Source organism: Acinonyx jubatus, chromosome A1, assembly GCF_027475565.1.
Source record: "Acinonyx jubatus isolate Ajub_Pintada_27869175 chromosome A1, VMU_Ajub_asm_v1.0, whole genome shotgun sequence".
In the NCBI taxonomy this organism is placed as follows: domain Eukaryota; kingdom Metazoa; phylum Chordata; class Mammalia; order Carnivora; family Felidae; genus Acinonyx; species Acinonyx jubatus.
The window spans coordinates 98,971,450-98,989,087 of record NC_069380.1 but is presented as its reverse complement, the minus strand read 5'-3'; the positions used below and the strand labels follow the sequence as shown (position 1 = coordinate 98,989,087).

The following is a 17,638-nucleotide window of genomic DNA, read 5'->3' as shown; positions in this document are numbered from 1 at the left end:
CTATCTATGTATTTACTTAAATTAGAGTCCTTCCCTCCTATTTAAAAATGTATTTTTTAATAAAAATAAAAATCTTATCTCTTCAAAAATATGTCTATTCCTATTACAAATGGATGTTAAATATCCTTACCAGTATAATTGCTGTGTAAAACTGTGGAAGGTCTTTGCCTTCCAGAGGTTGTGTGAGAAATTTATGTCTTATTCACTTTTGATTTCATAAAAAAAAGTAATAAAGTTATATTTTGAAGTTTTAGCTATCTCATTGAGATTATTGACTAAAAATGTATTACTGTTATCATGGCAAAATCAGATGATCCACTTTGAAAAATTGAGTAAATGACAAAGAATACCTAAGAAATGTTTTCATTAAAAATTTGAATTTTATTAAAACCATTCTTGTAGACAGTTTCCTTTTATTTTTTCATGTGCATTTATTTTTATACTAAAAGAGTATCTAAAAGCAGAAATCATATTTTTCCTGTTAAAATGTTTATGAATTTGTGATAAATGGCTGCTTTTCATATATGTTCTGTTTTAACTATTGAGTAATTGTTCAAGACCTCAGTAAAAAATAGAGTTACGTTGTAAACTGCTTAGATATACTAAAACATTACAGTGGCATTATAAAACACTGTCATTGTGGACATCCTTGAAACCTTGCCCAAGATGTTTAAAATTTGCTCAAAGAAAACAGTTTAGCCTATCATTGAAATTATTAAGTTTGGTTTTGTTTACTAGTTGCCCATGAAAAGAATGATCTTGATGTTATTTAAATAAATAGATGAGATATTTAAGGATGAAATAAATATATTAGATATTTAATAAATCAATGAATAATTTAACCTAGAAAAGAATAAAAATTATTTCTCCTCTAAACTCATTATATACTCTGCATCTTTTCAAGATATATGAAAGGAAGAATCTCTTAGAATATCATGAAAATTTTATCAGATCCCTTGCAGGAACATTTAGAAACAATCGCTTTATGCTGTAATCACTTCCTTCAGTCCTGATCCTTGAGGTGTGTATGAGGTAACATTATTAATGTTCTTTGTCTTTTGGGAGGTATGTGTAATTATTCTGTGCCTCATTGGTCTATGAGTATATGCTCAACACTTTAATGAGAATTGCCCTTGCCTTGTCTGTACAATGCACTAAAAGAGAGTCAAATCCCCTTTCTGAACTTCAGGGACCCATTTTTTGCCATGTATTATTCATTTTAAGTAAGTTAATGTCATTAGGAGACAGTTTCTGCCTTGTATGATAAAAGATTTTAAGTGAGGAGCAGTTAATTACTTATTGCCCATGCCCTGATGTGCTTTTCCATATGGCTTTTTTTTTGGCATACAAGTGACAAGAAGTCATCAGGGCAAAGTCATAAGCAGAACTTTTTATATTAAAACTTTAATGTACTAGTGCCCAAGGCACAAGCTAATTCCAGTTTTCTAGTTACAGAACCTGAGCGAATAATTTAGCATCTAGTGCTTCTCAATATGCTTATTTTAGTTCAACTTCTGTCTCTTAAATCAAACATAGAATTACCTCCCAAGTGCTTCAGTTGCATGTGTCAGTGACCTTGAAAGGAAAGTCTTAATAGCAGAACTCCTGCATCCTCATGGGAAACATACTAAAACTTTTAAACTACAGCCGTGGGTCTAGTTTTGGTGTGATGAAATCCAAAATATGCGTAGTGGAAGGAATATTATGACATTTATTTTAGGTTATCTTGGATTATAGGAAAGAAAACAAAATGTTCTCTACCTTTCCTAATTATGAAGGTATGCTTTAACGATGTCCTTGATTGACAAATACTTGTTCTGGTTCCAGACTTGTCAATGAATACATGTAATAGTTATTGAAACTAAAAGAATCAAGAGTATGAGCCATTTAGCTCTAAAATGTCTCTATCAGAGAAGGTTGGGACCAGCCATCTTGTTGGGTGGGAGGGTTGTGAGTTGGCATCAGGCTGCCCTTGTATAATAATCCCCTGTGTTTACTTTGTTGCTCTGCTCATTTGGGAGGGGTCTTGAGTGCCATGGGAAATTTGGTCTAGAGGTTCTCTTACACTTAGCCCTTGGTACTGTCACTTCATCTTAAAATATTAGAACTAGAAAAGACTTCAAAATAATTTAAGATTAGCTGTTTCATTTTATAGTTGAGAAAACCGAGGGCAAGAAGTTACAGTGATTCAGTCAAGCATACAGTTTAATTCTTTATGCTTTAATGCTATTAAAATACCTCTTAATTTCGTGCATGCATCATTCTAACTATTCCTAAGTAGGTATCAAAAAAGCACAATCAAGTCACAATTTTTATTTTTCTTTATTAGACTATTGGAGACACTTTCTCTGAACTGGATTCAAGAATGTAATTACCAAGGAAGCTGGTATCAACATAATGTGTTTTTAGGGATGAAATTTGATCTAATTTAAACACAAATGTGAGACGTATTTCAGTTTCATAGTTTACGTATTGTGTATTAGTGAAGTTGATCTGCCATGTAAAAGAAAATTTGTGCTTGAGAAAGAGATTTTCTGGACTTGTCATATTTTTTTTTTCAACGTTTATTTATTTTTTTTTGGGGGGGGGCAGAGAGAGACAGAGCATGAACGGGGGAGGGGCAGAGAGAGAGGGAGACACAGAATCGGAAACAGGCTCCAGGCTCTGAGCCATCAGCCCAGAGCCTGACGCGGGGCTCGAACTCACGGACCGCGAGATCGTGACCTGGCTGAAGTCAGACGCTTAACCGACTGCGTCACCCAGGCGCCCCTGGACTTGTCATATTTTTATGATGCTTAATGGTAGCATTCTTTTTTATTAATGGAAAAGGATACTTATCTGTAATCGTGTTTGCCTTACACTGTGGTTATAATTTTATTTAAAAAATGAGACTTTGCATATTATCATTTTAGAAAGAGATGTTTGGCAAGAAGATAGGAAAAAATAGAGAAAGAAACTCAATATATTACTAATGAAATAAAACTTGCCAAGAAATCAAGGCCAAGCCCAATTTAGTAGTGATTAAATAGCAATTATAATTTTAGAGCTATTAAGACAACAGTGTGAACTGATTTAGTTTCAATTCAGTCCCAAGGAGGGACAGATGCACATTATAACAACAGATGCAGTCACTCCACTGACTAATACTCTGGAGTGTAAATCAGAAGAGCTGAGTCTGTGTTCAGCTTTATCAATAATTTTGCTGAGCTCCTAGTTCGAGTCACAAATTTTAATCTATAGCTGTTATTGCAATTCTTGCCTTTTTCTTGTAGAGAGATTTTGATGGTTAATGACTTCTGTAAGGGGGTGCTCGGTAAAGTTAAACAATGCTTTGCATGCTTTTAATGCATTTGACTGCATTAATGCATTTGACAAGAGCTTAAAAATGTGTGTCATTGATAAGTGTTATCACACTTCAATAGTTTGGCAGAGTGGAGTAACTATTACAGGGCTTAAAATTATTGGTTTCTCAAGGACTAATGATTTAAGCCAGTACCACAAACAAAAGATCTTCTTTTTTATTTTCTTATTTCTTTACATGTTTCCACTGTACAAATCTCTCTTTTTCTTATTACCATCTATCACCCAATCCTTGATATCTCCTAAGTCTGTCTGCAGCCTAGCCTTGCTGGGAAGCTTCAAGCTCTCTTTCTACCTGCCAACTGAATCTTTCCAAGTGGATGTCTCACAGGCACTTCAAATTCACCACATATTTAAACTAAGTCTGTCACCTTTCTCATAAAATATCTTTCTTTCACTCAGAGGCTGATTACTCATGCTAGGGAATTGAGAATTACATTTGCTACCTTCCCCTTTCATAACTCATGGTCAAGACATTGGGAAGCAACCATCCACTGTTCATCTACATTGCTTATAGCCATGTATAGGTCCTTACTGTTGGCTGTGTTAGATTAATGCCATTGAACAGATTGGGAAGGGAGCTAGATGTTGTGGAAAGAACGAGGGCCCTGGCACCCAATAGACATGGATGTTTGAAGACTCAGTTCTGCCTCTTACTAGCTGTGTTTGTTTGAGCAGATCATTTAAATTTGTTGATCTTGAGTATATGCACCATATGACGGCAAGTAGTGACACAAAGTTTCGTTAAAGATTATATATTATATACACACACACAGATACATACATACATATATACATATATGTGTATGTGCAGTGGCAGATGGATTTAGGATTTAAATAATCTGCAGTGATAGCCTTACAGTATACTATCTTTCAGTGAATCTGGGTTATCTCACCGTTAGCTCAAGAAGCCTTTCTACTGCTGCTGTAGCAGGATTCTCACCCAGAGTCATGACACTGAGGCCTTTTAATTTCCAGGAAGCAACTTTATTCATGCCAGCATCGCTCAGTTGGGTTAGTACCCGAAGAACTGAGCCCTGAATGTCATGTGGCATAGTTTTTTATACATTTTCTATTTCTTTGTCTTCCATATATGGTAACACACACAAGCATGTAGTCTGATTAAGTAGTCTCAGTTTACAGGTCATGAGGGATGTTGTCACATTGGCACATAGCCAGGTTACCTTGAAGTTTTCTCTCCCTTTTATTCTCTCTCCTTAGGCTGGGGGACCCTACCACACTGCTAAGTTCCTTCTAAATCTTATGTCTAGCCAAGTCTTTCCTAACCTTAACAAGCTTTAGAACCTCCTTACCAGTGTGTATCCTAATGTCCAAGATTTTGGCTTCACTTCCCACCACTTCTAGAAGACAGGTCTTCTTCCCACCATTGGAGTCCACCAGGTGCCTCCATGTTCCTCAGTCTTGTTTGTTCTCTTTCTGAATTGTCCTTTCTCCATTTTCCTTCATACCAAGACTTCAGGTCTAACTAGTATCTTCCTTTTGAAGCCTTCCTTGACTCCCACCACTTGTCATATGTAGACGTAATTCCTTCCGTTCTGGAAATTCTTTATCATTTTGTTTACACAGCTAATTATTAGTTAACTTCTGTTGACTTTTATCATGTTCTTGATACTCTCGCAAGTGTCTTGTATGTATGGACTTACGTATGCTTTATTAGACAGCACTGTTATAACACATATTTCAAAGCTGAGAAACTCAGGCACAGAGTAGTTAAGAACACTTGCCTGAGATCAAAAAGCTCCTTAGAGGTGGAGTCAGGCTTTGACCCAGGCAATCTGGCTCCTGTGCCTGTATGATTATCCACTTAACTCCTTAGTGCCTCGCAGTATTGAACACTGGATGGGCTTTCATGTACCCCGGTGTTATCCTTGACATGAAAGAAAGACCCCAGCCCCATGTTGTACATGCATTAGTTTAGCAATAACAAGTGCAGTTAGGGGCAATTAGGATGTGAGCCCTTTAGGAGTATGCAAGTGATAGCTGTTTGTAAATGATTTTCATTGTCAAAGTGCTTTTGAAGGGTAATTATCCATAATACCGCATAATCAACTTTATATTACTTAGGGAGTGATTCTTCATTTTTGTGACTTGCTTTTTTGTCATTTACTGCTTTCACCTCTGGCCCATCATTCCTGCTTTTTGCTAATTCTTATGCTCATTAGCATGTCCAATGGTAGAAGAGAGAGGAGATGAATTCTAATCATTCATTTTGCTCCTCCTTGACGGCTGCTACAGTAGGGAAAGGTTAAACTATTGGACAACGTAATGCTTGGGGTTATAAGATGAAATTTTATGCACACATCCTTATTTTCCATTACCATCAATAACAATATTCATTTAAAATGTAAAAACCATGTTTTGAGTACTAGGTTTTGTGGATCACATTAACTGCTGTTTCAGGAGCCAGGAAAGATAAGCTTAATTTTATATTTTTGACTTTTTAAATAAAGGCCCAATCTGAGAAAGCTCAGGAGGTACTTTTCGACAATGTACTTCAATTAACTTATCAGTGTACATAAATACATCCCTATAAAAATTCAGGCTTTAGAAAACTTTGTTCAGTTCTTATTTGCCGAGTATATCTAAACTCCTTGCTTTGGTATTTATATCTTCTCCAATATTATTCCTGCATTAAACTTCAATTGAAGGTCCCCTTATCTTCCCCAAGAGCATCCTTCTGGCTACACCGAGGTAGTTCCTAACATTTGCGTGTGCCACAGGCCCTCTGTCATGCCTGCTGTACTCTTTGTCTCTTGTCTCTTTTGTGAGCTCTGTCTTTGAATCCAAACCAAGCAGCAAGATCTCAAGGAAAGCATCTCTGGGAAACTGCCTTGTTCCTGTCTTGTCTCCCTACTATGGGCTCCTGCAATGCTTCTCACTTCTATTGCTGACACTCAGTTTTGATGCGTTATATTTTATCTCCTTTTCTGCCTATCCTGTCTTACTTACTGGTTTTATATAAAAATGGTAATACAAACTGTGACTTATTGAGCACTTTCTCAAAGTCAGACACTGCACTCAAGTTTTGACAAACTATCTCACTGATTGCTTACAGCTTTAGGAGGTAGGCATTAGAAAGGAGGTAATAGTGGCTCAGAGAGGTTAAGACACTTGCCCTCAATTTCACTGCTTATGAGTGGTGGAGGCATTGCTTTTTGCCATGATTTCTTTTGAGGTCATGTCTCATGTATTTCTCTATCGGTTATTGTGAAGCATCAGTGAGATATGTCTCACAGCGCCAGAAGGCACAAAGGGGACCTTAATCATCTGTGGATAATCATAGTATTTCTTAGGCTACAAATAAAAAGTATGTGAGTGAATAGGAATAAAAACACCAAGTTGATACTTCTTTATTTGCCAGATTTAAAATATCTTTCTAATTATATAGCACCATAGCAGCAATTTATTGATGGAGAAATGATATGAGAATACCATAGTTTTTTTAACTTATTAGTGACTACATAATGGTAAGTGGGAACAGCACATTTTCTTTCTTTCTTTCTTTTTTATGTTTATTTATTTATTTTGGGAGAGACAGAGACAGCATGAGCAGGGGTGGGGCAGAGACAGAGACAAAGAGAATCCCAAGCAGGCTCTGCGCTGCCAGTGTAGAATCTCATGAATCATGAGATCAACCTGGGCTAACACCCAGAGTCCAACGCTTAGTTGAGTGAGCCACCCAAGTGCCCCAGGAACAGCACATTTTCTAACATTAGGTGGTCACTTAGAACATCACCATATTACATAAAACCTGGTTTTGAAAATGTTAAGTCATCAAATTGATGTTATTGTTTTATTTTCCATTTTCTGACATCACCAGTACATTTTGTAATGGCCTTTTTTCCTTTCTCTTTCAGATTTTGAGAATGTTCAACTTGAAAGATATGTTATTTTCCAGTGTTCATGAATATCTCCAACACTTTACAGTGATTCAGTTAATGGGGAGTACCTTGTAAAGGTTGGTTGATTATTTAATAACTGTCTCTGAGTTTGACTATATATAGCTAAATTTAGATTTTTAAAATATATTTGTTATACTTTCTGATTTCTCAATCAATATTATTCTCTTTTTAAGATAAAGGCAAACAACCATAGGAATAAAATATGGTTACCACGTGCACACTTGAATGTTGATTTGAAAGGTACATCCACTTTTAAGGTGTCTACTGAAATAAGATTCTTCTTTCTCGTAACAGATGGTTTGTGACAAATTTCTTTTCTTTGATAGACAACCTAGACTATTTTCAGGGTATCTATTATATGTGTAATAAAAATTTATTCATGTCAGGGCGCCTGGGTGGCTCAGTCAGTTCAGTGTCCAACTCTTGATTTTGCCTTAGGTCATGATCTCACAGTTCATGGGTTTGAGCCCTGAGTCGGGCTCCAAGCTGATGGTGCAGAGCCCGCCTGGGGTTCTCTCTCTCCCTCTCTCTCTACCCCTCTCCTGCTCTCTCACTCTCTCAAAAATAAATAAACTTAAAAAAAAAATCTATTCACATCTCTGTGGGTTGGTACAGCCAAAGCAGGAAGTAGTGCTCCATGTCAGCAGTGCCTCTTCTGGTAACAAAGTTCCTGGGGAAAAACTGGTTGAACATCAGGGGCAGGATTCTCTTTTCTCTTCTGGAATCTAGCAAGCCATTTTTATTACTACACTTTAAATCTTGTCAGGAAGTGAAATGTTTAGTTATCTTAACGTGGATTACAATATTTTTACTCTGGGAGGTTTTACGTGGTTATAATTAAACTTCAGTTCTCTCTACTGTGTGTATTTGGTCCAGGACATGTGCCTTTTGAGTGTTTGTTTGCTTAGAAAAAAATCTATCTTCCTTTTTTCAATAAACTATAAAAATACAAATAAACTCTTTGAGTACTTTTTTGAGGAATTGTTTTTAAATTTCATTATCTTAAGTTCTATTTTATTTCAAGGAGTTAAATGAGATGTATTTTAGTTTGATTTTAGGTTATTCAGTGAGCTGAGGCCCATGCCATCTAGTTGTATGATGGTTTATATGCCTTTTCAGTGACATCTTCTTCCCCTCCTTCAGAGGACAACCCATCTGGAGAAGGATTGTGGCAGTGAAAACAAGATTTTCCTTTTTCCTTCATCTTCTGCCTTCACTTGGCTGATTTCATCTGTATAAGCTTTTCGAAACCCTAGCCTCATAGCCCTTGACCTTCCCAATTCAAAAATCTTGGAGTTCTGTTTATTGTCTGTACTTGCCACTCAACATTTGCAATTTGCCATCATGCAGAGCTGCTCAACTTCAGAGATTTCATGTCTTTGTTCTTTTATTTCTACAACGGAAACTGTTAGCTCCCTTCCCTTGACCATCAGTTGTTTCACTGCCTTACTCCCAGTTCTGCAGCCATTTGTAGATCTCACCTGTCTCTCTATTCAACCCAGACTATTCTAGAGACCATATCATGTGCCCTCACTTTTGTAAACTTTTCATAGTCCTGCTTTGTCAATACCCAGCCCTGGCGACATACAAATACCTGATTTACTTGTACTCGCATTCCAGTCTCATTGTGCAGCACAGAGTCACGTATCTTGATAAATTATCTGTAGCACATGATTTCCAAATAGAGAGGAATATTGGAAAAGGAGTGGAGACTTGAAGGAATGAAGAAAGGTGAGTAGGTCAGCTTGATGGGCTTGGGCGGAGGGGAAATGAAGGAGAATGGAACTAGAGGGGCGAATTAGACCTTCATATCAGAGCATAAAGGAATCATTCTAAGGAGTTTACACTCATCCTAAGGGTGGTGAGAAGTTGAGAAAATTCTGAGTTGATGAATAATGTTCTTAGAACTACATTTTTAGAAATAAAATGTTGCCAGCCGTGTGGGAGGCTATTAGCATGTGAAGAACGATTTGAAGGATATCAGACTAGTTTAGAGGCTATTGAGATGGTACAGTCATGAAGTATTAGGGCCTGGACTGGCCAGCTGGAATAGGGACGGAGAACTCTTTCTCCTTTACTGTATTCTGTGGACCAGTGTCCTGTGTCACGTTCATAACGCTCTGCAGCTCTGTAGGAGACCTTTGGAAAAAGCTCTGGGCTCTTTACCAAGATGACATGTCAATTCATCTTTCTCATGGGAGACAAATGAGTTTGCCAAACTTTTTTTCCTAGTTAAAGCCTGGTGTGTATCTTTCCATGGGTAGAATTATTCTGCGTACTGTAACAAGGGGGTGTAGTGTGTAATGTTTTCAAAATTTCTCTGAGGAGCGTTCCTTTGTGTAGAAATGATGGCAGATTCCAATTTAATTTCTACCATAGATCAGAAATGATATTTCCTCTCAGTGCTCTAAATAAGGTGAGACCTGTGAACCTACCTGAAATGATTTAAGAAGGTTATAATTGAATTGTCACCCAGATCGTACAGTCTTTGCCAGAGAGGTAACAAAAACATTTGGAAATAACTTTCTATTTTTAAGACAGTCACCAAACTTGACCACAGAGCCTGCCTAGGAGGTTGGTACACCTCTCTGTTGTCCTTATGACCCCCCCTGAGCTAAGTGAATTGATGGTCCTAGATAATGCTGATTGACAACTCACAACCTTGAGAGAAGGATGGAAAGAGCAAGAATCGATTTGGAATATCCCTTGGCATTGCCTTGGAAAGGAAATAAAGGTATAGTATAAATTCTTTGGGCTTGTATCTTCTGTATCTTTTGACACCCTGAAATTTCCAACTTACTGTAAAAAAATATTCTCAGATCTGGGCTGAAGAGCAGAGAGATTTTTAATTTTGTCGGAATATTCTCGTGTTTCTGATAGTCAAGTAGCTAGAACCTTTCAAATGGCAGCCTTGAAAAAGAATAACAGTAGATTGAAATTATACTCTGACTACTGTGGCTCCAGTTCCTTGTTACATGGCCTGACTGCTATGTTTTTCTGTTATCTTGAAAATTTTAAGAGGGGAAATAAGTAAGGTTTTGCATTCAGTTAGCCATTAGGGAGTGGAAATTCAACCCTTAATTTTTAACAAAGTTTATGAAGTAAGTATTTGCGAATTTAGCCTGATTTAGAATGAAGTTGATATTTTATATAAACATGTATTCTTTATTGTAGTTCTCTTCTTCTAACTTGTGTTAAGGTGTGTGTATACTTGCTATATTCTCCCTAACCACCTGCTATGGTAGCTTTTGGATGGCTGGAGATGAATTTCCAATTTTTGGATCACTGCCACTTCTACACAGTATTAACCTCCACTGTTTCATTTAGTAGGGTCAAAACAGCTACGTGTGAGATCTATCTCAATAGTGCAACTGTTAGTCCAGGTGAAAAAACGTTTTTGTTAATATATTGAGTCCCTTGAACTTATTTCGATGTAGTCGTGTGAATACTGACAGGGCATCTTTTAAATTTCGTCTTATTTAATAGTACTTCCTTGAGTGCTTACATTTTCAACATCTTTGTGAGGGATTTGAAATACAAAGATAAAATGAAGTCCCGGTTGTCTAGTAGGGGCGATAGTTAATTATGGATTGGAAGTCCATTTAATTTTTCTAAAAAGGAATCTTTGAAATCTTGCCTTGATTAGCTCTGTATTGCATGGCATTTAGCACGTATTCTGTAGTGGAGTTTAGCATGATAGAAATACAATAATTATTGCTGTGTGGATTGTGTGGAAAGTAAGGTAGCCTCTCTGAGTTGGGGAGAAGAAATGAGTTCTGATAGTTTTTGGTATTCCAGAGCTTTCATTCTTTCTCTCTCTCTCTCTCTCTCTCACCCACACACAAAAATTCTGTACCCAAATGGCTTTATATATATATGCTTTTTGGCCAAAGCTATTTCCATTCTAGTGTTATCATTGGGGTGGGAAGGAATATGAAATGAATTTAAGTCCTTACTCCCAACAACAAATCCAATGTAGTGGATATGAAATCCCTGATGCTCTAAGTCAAGATCTGGAAAAAAAAGGAAGTATCTGTCAACCCTTTTCTGGATTTAAATTAATGAGACACTGGGAATCAGCATGGTTCAGTAGTTACATTGACCCCAAAAACACAAACTATAGTCATTAGCTCTTTTGGGGTTTTGATGTTTTATATTTTTGTATTTCAGTAATTCTCTGTGGGTCTTTGGCATTGCTACATGTTTTATAAACTAAGGCACTGCCTGCCTCATCTTAGACTATCTGTTTAAGGGTGTTTTTATAGCAAACCCTCTAGGAAGAAAGGAAGGGAAATTTCTCACTAGAGAGCAAAGGGCAGATGGTTTCATCTCCACTGTGATGAAGATCATGTCTGCCTCTGGGGCAAAATTCAAGCAGGCTGACTGCCCATTAGAAAAGATTTGGGCTTGCTAAGCTCGAGTTCCTTTCCTGTGAGTACCGCCCCCTGCGTACAGGTGTTCCTTGGCCTGTTTTGCGGTGGCCCATGGCAATTGAGGCTCAGAGACCTGCAGCAAAAGTGATGATGCTCTGGCTACAGCTAGGGCTCGACTAACGAAGTGTGCTTTTCTTTCTGGATTAGGAGTATAGTGTTGTGAAACTATGCCTATGACATTGTGGTACACTAACTTGGAAGCTTGCAAGTACGGTAGAAATCTGAGCTTTCACAGTTCTTGACGGATACAAGATGTTAGAGCTGATTTCCTATTATAGAACCAAATGATGCTGAAATGTGGATGATCTGTCATTATTAATCTGTGACATGATCCTAAATTGTTTCTTTTTTCCCAAAAGTCACATGACTTTTTTACTGTTATTGTTATAAATATGGCAGAAACAAGGACAGTCATTTGAAAGCTGCAGGTAGAAATACTCCCCCAGGGAATATTACAATAGGATCATTACGTGTGGATTTTGTTGTTGTTTTTTAGTTAACTCTTAAGCTCCTCATCTTCCACACAGAACTCTGCTTTATTATTTTCGCTCTTTCACAATGCTATTGCTTTTGAGATTCTTAACAGGCAAAGCTTAGGAAATTTACAGAAGCTAGGTAAGACCAAAAATATACAGAGTGCTTGCAGATCAAGCCTCATCCACAACTCTGTGGGGAATCAAGCAAACGGCAAGAGTGTAATGCAGTCCTTGTAATTTCAGTTCTCTTTTCTGTTTTATCTCTCTTGGGGCTGATGTATCCATCACCTATTTCAGTGGAGTACATACTGAGGTGAAGCTTTGCTTAGTATTTTATTGAACCTCATATGAGATTAAAAGGAAAAGTCTGTTCTTTATGTGTTGTGTGTGTGAGTCTGTGTGTGTGCACATGAGTGAGTTTTCTATCAGTGCACATAGAAGCTTGGAATGATTTCCTCACATCTGTAATCAACATCTGTCTTCATAAAGAGAATTCTTGACAAACAAAAGGAAGGCAAATACAGTTCTTTTGCTCTTTGTTTTTTCCGCATTATCATTGAGTTTGGGCTGATCACTAACACATTTTTAAACAAGCCTGTGAAGCAGGTAGCGGGCTGAAGCAATTTTTTTTTGTGATATTTGGTTCTGTGCCAATATCAGTTTTACTTTAGCTCATTAACTTCTGGAGTGAAGAACCTCTGCCTTATTCATCTTTGAAACTCCACACTGGACTCCATCTGCCCTGGAACATAGGAGGTGCTCAGTAAATGTTTATTTGTTTGAATTGATGAAAAAATAATAATTGGACTCACAAATAGTAAATGGACACATTTTTAGTGGAACGAATGCCTGGAAGGAATTAAGAGAATGGTTTACTTCAGGCAGAATAATGCTTCTCATTTCAAACATCCAGAGGTGTTAAGGGGTACCTGGGTGGCTCAGGTTGAGTTTCCAGCTCTTGATTTTGCTCAGGTCATGATCTCATGGTCTTGGGATCAGTCTTCATGTTGGGCTCTGCGCTGATGGCGCGGAGCCTGCTTGGGATTTTCTCTGTCTCTCTCTGCCGCTTCCCTGCTCGTGCACATGTGCTATCTCAAAAATAAATAAACTTAAAAATTTTTTTAAAAATTAAAATAAAAAATGAGCCTTTAGCAATCTTCTGCTATTTTTATAAACTTTTTGTCTCTTATTATAATTCAAATAAATAATTACAGCTAACATTTACTGAGAGTTTATCAAGTGTCAGGTATTGTTTTCAGCTGTCTCCATATTACCTCATTTAGTCGTCAAGATACTAATGAAAACATTTTATTATCTGTTTTGTGCAAATGAGGAAATGAGAGGATAGATAACGTCCAGGAGTCACAGTTGTCAGGACAATACAGAGTCAGAGGAAGTTCCTAGGCTGATGTCTTAATACTGCCTCTTAGAGAAGGGTGGATATGCCCTTGCACATGCTGAACATGTTCCACGATCTGCAGCAACTGCCTAGAAGAGATTGAAAAGGAACTGAAAGGCGCACCATGTTGAAACTTACTGTTACAACAAACAAAAATTTGGCTTCAAAAGCATTCTGGTTTCTTTATCCGTGGCAAGAATTTATTTTCCAGGCATACTGGCTGGAACCCATTAAACTTGGATATTGGTGCGAAGAGAAAACATACATTGTACTTGACCTAAGATTAAACTGTAGAAAGACCATTCCACATAACAGGTATCCAATAAATACTTTTTTGATAGACTGAAGATGGTATTAGAATTCTAAAATGCTATCTCATTTTTAGACTGATCTATAATTATACTTAGCAAACTTTCTCATACCCATAATCCCTTTGTAGGAATGTATATCCAGATCTTTGGTTATAATATAGTATTGATTCTGAAGTAAATTTTATGTGTCTTTTGTATGGTATTGTGGTCAATTATGGGCCAGCAAATGTTTTTCTGGTGATGTAATTTACTGACATTCAAGAGTAATGCTACATGTGTATAAATATTCAGGCTATAAAATAAATAGATCAAGATTCAGAAATCCAAAAGCTTGGTGGGAATTTTATAATATAATATAAGAAAATTAACTTCTTCAGAATGGAAGCTCTAAGTTATTGCAGTTTTAGTTTCCATCAAACAGATGGAGAGTTCAGAAATTTTTCGGAAGGAATAGTCTTTAAAAATTTTTTTTAATTTTATTTTTTTATTTTTTTAAATTTTATTTTAGAGAGAGAATCTTAAGCAGCATGGAGCCCAACATGGGGCTTGATCCCACGACCCTGGGATCATGACCTGAGCTGAAATCAAGAGTGCTACACTCAACTGACTAAGTCACCCAGGACCCCCTGATTTTTAAATTTTAAATAAAAATATAAAATTAATTGACATAAGCATATTTTGGATTATCCACAGGACCACTTATAACCAAGTCCTGAGAAAGGATTTTAACAGCTGACACTTGCTTTACCTGAGTTTCTCAACCCCCATGTTACTGACATTTGGATTAGATGGTTCTTACTTGTGGGGACATGACCTGTGCTTTTAGGATGTTTAGAAGAATCCTTGCATTCTACCTCCTAGATGCCAGTACTCCCTCTTCCCAGCTGACCACCCAAAATGCCTCCAGATGTTGCCATATATCCCCTAGCGGACAAAATTGCCCCCATGGAGAGCCAATGTGCATTTGTGTCTAAGAATGAGTTTAAGCAAAGTGGCACTTAAAATGTGCGATACTATGGAAAGAGTAGAGGCGAAACTTAATACATAAATGATGCATTTCATACCAGGTAAAGGCCAAATGGCATCACATGACAATTTAAGGCTTTACAATAGTTTTAATAGAAAAGTCTTAGAACACTTGAATGATAAGATATCAGAAAATACTGTAAGCATTCAGAACAAAGATGACAGATGTGTGCAGAGGCAGTTAAATATCGTATTTACGTTTAGCTGCAACATAATAGCATCATCTATCTCACTTAATTAATGTTAATTGAATTTTATTGATTTTTAAATTTTGTTTGTATACATTGGTAAATTTGTTTTGGTTGTAGACTTAATGTTCCAAACATAAGCTCTAAGCATAAGGAGTTTATACTTAGTTTTGTGTTTATACATATTTAACAAACATAATAATAAAGAAGAATTTGTCAACACCAGAAATCCTCAAAGATTATTTTTTTCCATTGAAGGGGATAACTACATTTCTAAAGCTTGAGAAACACTGGATTTGGGGTATCAGAGGCTGAGTGAAGAGAGGGGCAGTGGACCAGTGGGAGGAGAAGGACATTGGTGAGAAAGATGGGGAAAACTCTAGGCTTAGATTCTGGACTCCTGCTGTATCATTTTAATTTGTGTCAAGTACATAAGACATAAAAATCAACTTCTATTTTTATAACTAGCTCACAAAATCACAGAGACTGTTGAGTTATTTTATATTTTTCCTTTTGACAAAATTGAAAAGTTTATAAACATACTTGTGCTTTGTATAAACCACCATATGGAAAGCACGCTTATTCAAATGAGCTCATTTCAATTTTGATCAAAACTGAAGGGACATAAGAATTAGGGGTGGAATTAAGTACCTTTTCAGGTGATTTTGACAACTTACTGTGTCACATTCTACAAACAGTATGCAATCCCTGTGATTTTACAGCAGGTGGAATGACCTCGCAGGCTGTGGAACAGGCTCTCTTTAGCTGACACGCTCCCTTTCACATTATTGTTGTTACCTTACTCCTCTGCTGGATCCCTCTGCTCAAAGAATCCTTGAAGACTCTCCTGCCTTATAAAGCAAAGGAGATGGAAAACCCTCCCCTTCTAGCCATGACTGCCTGCCTTTTTTTCCTTTTATTCCCTTCCCTTGAAGGGTGTTCTGGAGTGATGGTCAGTAAAGTAAAACCATGAAATTGATTATAACTGGTCATGGTTTCACTGTCTGAAGTGGAAGAGCCAGACCCTTCTGCCGAATCCATTTCTCTCCATTCCCAGAATGGGAAGATCCCTAGAATAATTGATTCATCCAGCTCCAGGACGGCTGGAGATTATATTCTGCACTGGTCTCCAGAATAAGGGGATGTGGAAAAGTAATTAAGGATTGGAAAGCATTTCCTAGCTTTCTGGAAGGAAGGCACTTTTTTTCAATCTACGTACCATGGAGAGAGATGGTTGGACCTTCTCCCCTCATCTAACAATGGCCTAGACATCTACACTGCTATAGATAGCCAGGCCAGAGACTCTCAGTTTTAATATAGACTCTAATGAATCAACACTGGTTTTGAAGGCTAAAAAGAAAAAAGCTTTGGAAGAGAGAGAGAGGGGGCTTTCTGAGGAGAGAGTTTGAAGATATTTGCAGTGCACTGGGAACCTTGTTGTTCTCCATTTATGGGGAAGCAGGATTTTGATTGTATCATGTATCTCCATGGAATTTGGGGCATTTGAAGATTTGTGGTGGTATTGCATTTCTAAAGGGACACAATAAAAATCCAAGAAGTAAATTAGAGAAAAAATTCACTGTATCATTAGGATGACCCTCTGCTAATTAGGATCATTCCTTTCTTCAAAAATTTTAGACGATTCAGGTTACATTTAGAGAAATGAACATTCCTTTGTGCTTTCCTTTGTGCATTTTGGAAATGAACATTCCTTTGTGCTTAGTGTTACATAATTATCATGGTTTTAATTTTAAAAAGACAGTTTTGCAGGAAGTTTTATCTGTCACTGTGTAAGTTCTAATTTGTAGCATTTATGCTTTGAGGTCCTGATATTTGAAAAGAGAAATCCTTCAAATTGCTATGATTTTGGAATCAGACCTCTCACTTTTATAAATGAGCAGTATCATTTGATAGAAAAAGTAAGTGGCTTTTTTTTAATGCCAAACTCTGCAAGATGGGTGAAAATGTAGGCTTAGTTTCTGGCAGGCACAGTAGTCTTGTAAACTGCCAACACATGTGATGAGTGAAGCTTGTATCAGGCTTGTGAAAGACATAGGAAGAATCCCCAAAGAACTAGGAATAGAGACTTTAACCTTCTAAAAGTTCATAAGCTCACTGAAAACAATTGTTTGGACATCTTCCTGATTATCCCTGTAAAAGGAAACAAGGTTTGATTTCTTTCAAAAGGCCACTCTTTTGGGAGATGCACGAATGTGCTTTATACACTGATACATTTTTCAGAACTCTAAATTGGTAAAAACAAATTTATCTGAAATTTTATGAAACAAATGATCTCTTGATTATTTATTGTTTCTTGAATTCATATACATATTAGCAGCAAATAGGCTGTCATGGTTATTTTAAAAATTGCATTTTTAAATTCACTTACATTGAGTAAATCTGGTTCTGTATGGAGAGGAAAGAAAAAAGTTAAATGATGCTTCAATCACTCCTTTTAAAAGCATTCTTTATTTTGTATTTTGGAAACAAGGAATTCTAAATGGAATACTTTCAGGTATGTA

General features: G+C 36.9%; 1 long non-coding RNA gene across 1 annotated transcript in view; it reads left to right on the top strand.

Moving 5' to 3' along the window:
- Window positions 1–16,733, top strand: part of LOC113604521 (uncharacterized) — a 75,173-nt gene extending 58,440 nt beyond the window's left edge. Inside the window, exon 3 of the long non-coding RNA XR_008297374.1 lies at window positions 7,239–16,733. This is a non-coding gene — a long non-coding RNA (uncharacterized LOC113604521). The remainder of the gene's footprint in view (window positions 1–7,238) is intronic.
- Window positions 16,734–17,638: the final 905 nt, after the last annotated feature.